Consider the following 7,679-nt stretch of genomic DNA (forward strand, 5'->3'; position numbering starts at 1 on the left):
CATTCTTCACAAAATGGCGAGACATTTCTAAAGCAACATTGGCCGGTCACATGTTTGTTAACAATGTATTTCATTTCTAATTAGCTGTCTTTATTTTACAATTCATTGGATCTTAATTGTATTTCATCTACCTAATAAAAACAAAAATAACATTATTCAAATGGTGCCTATTTAGAACAATTATACCTGCAAGGCCTAGCATAACACTTTAACAAAGAACAATAAGAGAAAGAAAACCTTCACCGTTTACTCCTAGTTACTTATCCGTTACACAGACAACATCTATTTCAAGATAAAATACGGCCAGCATGGCAGACATGTTGACCCAGATCATGCCGGCCAATTCGTTCTGAATGCGGCTGCTTTATTACTAGTAAAAACCACTGTGTATTGTATTGTATTGTATAATATTGTATTGTATTGCATGTTTGTTGAGCTCATTGTTAATTTATTATGTGAGTTTTTTTTATAAAACATATAAGACTGCAAAAGAGCAGAACTGTCACAATATACATTTTCTCAAAGTGACAAATCATTCATTGTGCAACACATCTTTGCACTTGTAGAGTTAACCTCTTAGTCAAATTAAAAGAAAAAAAAATCAATTTCACCTGTTCGGTTAATTAACGTTGGGAGTGCAAACCAATCCCCGGAGTGATTAAATTAAATGTGCTAACCCTTATTATTGGCATTGCTCTGAGTAGTATTTTGCAAACAAAAGAAAGTTGAAGCTCCACATTATTACTTCCAGGAATGAGTGTGCGTGATGCTCCAGGGACACATCTTTAAATATCCTGCTTTCCAACATTTCTGAGAATCGCTGTATTTGAAACAAAAGTGCTGTTGTGCAGCATCAGCATCACGATTTTTAAAAGATGAAACCTTGTCTTTTTGCGGGTAACCAGGGAAAGCAGCTCAGTGGACCTTAGTCGATGTTCAGAGAGAAGCGCCAGTTAAGAAACTCACAATGCTTGGAAAAGAACAACAACAAAAACTTTGATGTTATTATCCTTAAAACGGAGTAAGACCAATCAGGACACCTTCCACAAGCTTTCAATATCAAAGACAATATCCAGGCACCTGGGTCGCAGCACAGAGACAGCATTGTTTCCACGAATTCAGAAATATGCCATTTTGAGCGAGTATACCCTGTTTCAGCACCAATCCGCCAGCACTTAATTCCAGTGATTTATCTCACAATTACAAACAGAGTGAGCCCAAAACAAACAGGACTGAGAGGAAAAGTGCATTATTGAGTGCTATAAGGAATGACTCTGAAAATAACTTCAGATTTGAAAAGCGTAAGATGCTTGAGACTAATACACCAAATAAAACCCACTAAAAACATTAATTAAATATATTCACTATGAGGGGTGATCCAAATTGTCTCCATCGAGGGAACATCGCTGAATGTCTGAACTGAACAAAAGTTGTATTATAAATACTCGGGTGCGCGGCCTCGTTAAGATAAATATGCGTGACTTTGGTACTTCGTTTACAAGTGATTTAAAACGCACTTGAGCTCAACACAGCTCATTTTGTTCATCAATCAGAGCTTTGTGCGCTGCAGGCCCAGCTCCAGTCTGGGGGATTTTGCTGTTATACTGTGGGTGAGTTTGGCTCCATGTGACACTTTTCTCTGTGTAATATTTTTGAGTGGAAATGCTTGTGCCTTGCAATAACATTCTTCTTGAAAGCAATATTATTGACCTATGCAGTTTTGTGAATAGCAAACTTTAACAGAATACAGTAAAAAAGAAAAAAGAAAAGATTAATTTACGTGCGTTAAAGGTTGGCCTTGAGTGTAGTGCTTGAAAGAGGCAGAGAAGACAGTAGAACAGCCTGTTTTATTTTTTAAAAAGTCCAGAAAGCTTGTTCTGAGGAGGACCACAAAGTGCTATCATTGTACATCAGCCTCAAGGTCAATTCTGTGATTTGATCTGTTGTCTGAGATTCATTTAATCACTGACAATAAAGTCATTGTCATAATAACTGCCTACATGAGTTTGTCTTGAAGTACCATAACGTACGTCTGCAGTTCTATATGTTTATCACTATATATTATTAAGCATACCAGACACTTCAAAAACATAACAAAGTAGCCTTTTGACTTATGCAATATACCATAGCCAGCGACTGTAAACAGAGCCTTTGTGTTACAGAAAGCAGGCATCGCCACGCAAGTGCGACATGAAATAGCACTGAAACAATACTGATTGGCAAATGGACTTTTATATATATATGTAATGCTATTTTATACACATGGAAAAATGATTCACCCAGTTGAATAAGCTGCCTTTAAACAAGTACTAATCAAGGTCTTGAAAATACTTTTCTTTATGCAGTATTTGACTCTGCAGGGAGGAATTGACTGTGTAGTATCAGGACACAAAGAATAATCATGTTCATTGGTTCATTGAGACTAAGTATGACCTTTAGATGACGTGTCTGATTGCAGTGTTACTAATAAATGTCAGCTACACAGATAAGTGCTCCTATGCCGCACTGGCTGAAGGATGTAATTGCTCAGATTTTCAGATTAATTTTATTCTAAGATCATAATTGGTTCCGGGTAATTATTTCTTATCAGTGAAAAAATCACTGATTCACAAAAAAGAAGTGTGAAGAAACAAAAGGGAGTTTACACCATTTACACAATCACGTCATCAGTGGAGAGACTATGGTCAGAGTGTCCTTTCTAGCTCCATGAAAGGAGATGTTTCAATTCTCTGCTGTAGGTACACACTAAATGTCAGAATACATCCTTATTGGAAGTCAAACAGGAACAACCAGACTTATTCCAGGTCTGAAGGGAATGTCCTACTGAGAGACTGAGGACCTGAACCTTTTCACCTTGGAACAGAGGAGACTACGTGGGGACTTGATCCAAGTCTTCAAAATCATGAAAGGCATCAACCACATCAAACCAGAGGAGCTTTTCCAGATCAGCAGGGACACTCGCACCCGGGACACAAATGGAAATTGGGCTTCAAGGCATTCAAGACAGAAAACAGGAGACACTTCTTCACACAGAGAGGCGTCACAATCTGAACAAACGCCCCAGCGATGTGGCTGAAGAGACAATTTGGGAACATTCAAAAACAGACTGGATAGGATCCTTGGATCACTTAGTTATTAATGGACACCAAACGAGCACAATGGGGTGAATGGCCTCTCTTTTCCACTTTGTTATGTCCTTTTGTTCTTAAAAGTAAAAATGTTTACTTAATAATGGCTGATAACTGGTTATTTAAATTTGTTAAATATGGGTAATTGATAATAATGATTTCTGTATCTTTGCAAACTGAATGAATCTAGATGTGTAGGTGTAGCTTTCAAATAATATTCACTGCTTTGCCACAATATGGACAATGATGCGTGTAAGGCAGGATGCACGGCACTGTAATCCGACCCCCTCATAGACCTCTGTGACTTCGCTCTCATTTCCAGCAACACATCTGGTGTTTGAAGCAGAACAGATTTGCTTGTAAAAATGTACCATGGAGGGGGAGGGGGGTCATGTGAATGGTTTCTCAGCTGTCTGTTAAATATGCTTTGGGAAACTTGTGATGCTTCTGAAACTAGTCCATATAGTACAGAAGGCACGATCTGTAGCTCTTCTAATTGGCTTTACTCAGCCTTGCAAAGCTAAAGCATCCCCAGAAGATCTATAGACATGATCACCAAGGTCCTGCAGTTCATTACGGCCCATGCCATGCCAGGATGTACTATTGTTTGAGTACAAAATGTAATTCCCTTGCCTCCCAGGCTTTACAGGCTGCAGATGAGGAAAGACACAAGCATTAATAAGAACATAAGACAGTGTCCAATCAAGGCCATTCGCCCCATCGTGCTCGTTTGGTGTCCATTAATAACTAAGTGATCCAAGGATCCTATCCAGTCTGTTTTTGAATGTTCCCAAATTGTCTCTTCAGCCACATCGCTGGGGAGTTTGTTCAGATTGTGAGGCCTCTCTGTGTGAAGAAGTGTCTCCTGTTTTCTGTCTTGAATGCCTTGAAGCCCAATTTCCATTTGTGTCCCCGGGTGCGTGTGTCCCTGCTGATCTGGAAAAGCTCCTCTGGTTTGATGTGGTCGATGCCTTTCATGATGTTGAAGACTTGGATCAAGTCCCCACGTAGTCTCCTCTGTTCCACGGTGAAAAGGTTCAGGTCCTCAGTCTCTCAGTAGGACATTCCCTTCAGACCTGGAATAAGTCTGGTTGCTCTCCTCTGAACTGCCTCTAGAGCAGCGATATCTTTCTTGAAGTGTGGAGCCCAGAACTGTCCACAGTATCCAGATGAGCTCTAACTAGTGCATTGTACAGTCTGAACATCACTGCCCTTGTTCTCAATTCTACACTTTTGACAATATACCCTAGCATTGTGTTTGCCTTTTTTATTGCTTCCCCACATTGTTTGGATGGAGAAAGTGAGGAGTCCACATAGACTCCTAGGTCTTTCTCATGCGTTACTTCATCTAGTTCTATTCCTCCCATAGTGTAATTATAGTGGACATTTTTGTTACCTGCAGGTAATACCTTGCACTTGTCCACATTGAATTTCATCTGCCAGGTGTCAGCCCACACCTTAATAGCTGTAACTCTGACTGTGCTAACCTTTCCTGAAGCACGCAGGTAGAAAAGTTTGGATCATCAAGAAACTCTGTCCTCATCAGGGCCAATTGTCTCATGAACCACCATTGTCATCCCTCTCTGGACTTGGCATCCAACCCCCTCCTCCGCGTCAGGGGGGCAGGTTTGTCTGCTCGTGGGCTGTGGGGATGGGGGTTCGAATCCGAGCTGGGGCTCTAACCACACAAACGCTACACCAGCGTGAGTCTGGTATCCTTCCGTGTCATGTTATATAACACTCACACTTTTTACGCATAAAAGCTACCTGAAACACAGATCAAACAATATGGTTGTTGTTGTATTATTTGTCAAGTATGCAAACTACCTCAACCTCTTGTTTATACGGAAGGGGGTCCATTGGAGCACAGGGTAAATAACAGCCTGTGAATAATGGCAGTGATTCAGTTGATTTCGTGCAGTCTGCCTGTTGTGCACTCGCTTTTGAGACTGGAAGTGGTGCTATTGATCCAGCTGGTCAATACGGCCTTGTTTCCACCAAAATGATACTAATGCACTTAAGGTGATTTTCCCTGCAGCAACCCGACGGTTATAAAGTGCTATAGGGCTCTTAAATTATTCACCACACTGCTGACAGCTGACCCCTCCATTACAGCACAACAGCCATGATGTCACACAGCTCCCTGGCGCCAGATGGGCCCCTGCGTACCACGGTCAGGACAACCAATCGGTGGACACCGTGGTGCTGATCACAATATGGTCCTCATGCCAATTTGTTTACAGGGAGATGCACACACACACACACACACACACAGCCTGTGAGGAAAACTGGTGGTTCTGCCACTAGGTGGTACAGACAGCGCTGCTTACAGGAAACCCACAACCTTTTCCCAACACACTCGGCACATGTACACAAACGCCAGGCGTGAATGAACGGGATGATGCGAGTGCTAATTGTAATCCAGACCGGGTGGGACAGGACGGGGCGAAGACTCTCAGGACAGGGATGGATTTAAAATGTGCGGTGGGGTTCTTTGGGAAATCAGTCTTCAGTTCCAGAACTTTTTTTTTATCAGCACCCTTGTTTTGTTTTTGTGATTTTAATAGAAAAACAATTTATCGTCAAGACATTGAGCCAAAGTTATCACGTGTGTCCATTCTAGTTTTTTGTTTTTGTTTCTGGAGTCACTAAAAAAACTTTGAATAAGAAACAGACAGTAAATCGATACATATTTAATAATGGATAATTCCCCCTACTGATATCTGATATCTGCAGCTGTTTGTATTGTGGGATATTACAGGTGATTATACAGAACAATGTTGTATAATTATGAGTCGCTGATCTTACATATAAGGGCCAGACCTCTGTTACAACTATCAGTGAGTGTTTCCATTCAGGGGTGCGCTTACATCTGCCCACAACAATGCAATTACCTCATTGTATACATATATAGATGCACGTGTGTGTGTGCGTGTGTGTGTGTGTGTGTAAGCGTGCATTTCTCCCACAGATATGACTAATTCCCTTTTTCCACATTGTAAAACACAAGGGGGGGTTTAGGAAATTGAATAAGTAAAGACAAGGGAGATTACCTTCATCTCATTACTGCCCCCCCAGGCGCCAGGAGCTGATTACTAGAGTCTGTCGCAGGACTAACCAGGTTATCAGTAAGACAGAGGGTGGCTTCATTATGGGGAAATGCCTGCTTACTGGCCTCGGAAATCCACCACAGATCTGTTTATGCGGAGGGCTAAAATTACACAGCGCAGAGCACTTAATCAACAAACTCACAGCCCCATTGACCTGCCGAGGACGCTGCGCTAAACATGCACTGACACTGACTGAACACTGAGGTGCTCACGGTATCCGAGGGCCTCCTGTTTGCAGAGACAGTGTCCTTGGCCTACTCAGATATAACTATTAGAAATTCAGCCACATCGCTGGGGAGTTTGTTCAGATTGTGACGCCTCTCTGTGTGAAGAAGTGTCTCCTGTTTTCTGTCTTGAATGCCTTGCAGCCCAATTTCCATTTGTGTCCCTGCTGATCTGGAAATGCTCCTCTGGTTTGATGTGCTGCTTCTGCTAATTTACAGAATCCATTCACCTGCATTGTGCAGCTTGTTGGGCTCAGTGAACATCTCGTACCTTTTGTGAGCAGCATGTATGCAGATAGCTTGGATTTGACCACGACATGGAGCATCATGGCTCTTTAATACAAAACATCCAACCATAAATCATTTGACCCATTTATGCACTGATGAAAATGCACGTATCATCCCTTCCTTGGACCCAGTGGGATACAGAAAAGATAAATTAACAAAGATAAGATGTGTATGAAATGGAAATAAGATCCCCTCGTCTGCCTGTGTAATCAATAGGATCAAACCAGCCCCAGCCCTAGAATGCTTCAAGCCTTCCGAATATGAAACAACATCCTTACCAAGAGACTGGCGGCTCGGAGGAGGGTATTGTTGTGTAGGAAGATTCGGTCGAGGTTCTAGGGTGAGTAATGATCTGTCCAGAAATAGAGATCAACAATGCTCCTTCTATTACTAATATACTGTAAAGTATCCTCAATAGACTCCCATAAATAATTCAGTAATATATATATAAATGCAGATGTATATTGTGGCACCGTGTGGATGTAGCCGGGCTGGGGTTCAGGACACAAGGCGTACAGTGCGCTAGTGAAGCAATGCAGAAGGACATACACAACTATACACAAACCCCAAGCTCCTCTCTGAGCCTAAACCAAACACATAACCCAGGTCCCTCTCCACACACAGAACTAATACTCAACACAAACGCAAGAGCAAGACCGCAGCCAGTCCAATCCACAACCCAATCCAAGTTCAAGCTCCTGAGTCCAGTACCGTCCATCGCTCAATATCCTGTCTCATTCCTCCACTCACTCGCTCTCCTCCTGCCTCTCCACTAGAGGATGCCTGTCTCTTCCTGTCCCATCGAGGAGAGAGGCCAGTCACGAAGGCAGGGCTGCCAGAGGCGAGGCTGAAAACCCCCTAAAATAGCCAATTTGCCCCTGTGTTCAGACTCCGTTCCCCATTCTCAAAACCAATACCCATTCGAGATG

This window comes from Amia ocellicauda, chromosome 8, assembly GCF_036373705.1.
Source record: "Amia ocellicauda isolate fAmiCal2 chromosome 8, fAmiCal2.hap1, whole genome shotgun sequence".
NCBI classification, from domain to species: Eukaryota; Metazoa; Chordata; class Actinopteri; order Amiiformes; family Amiidae; genus Amia; species Amia ocellicauda.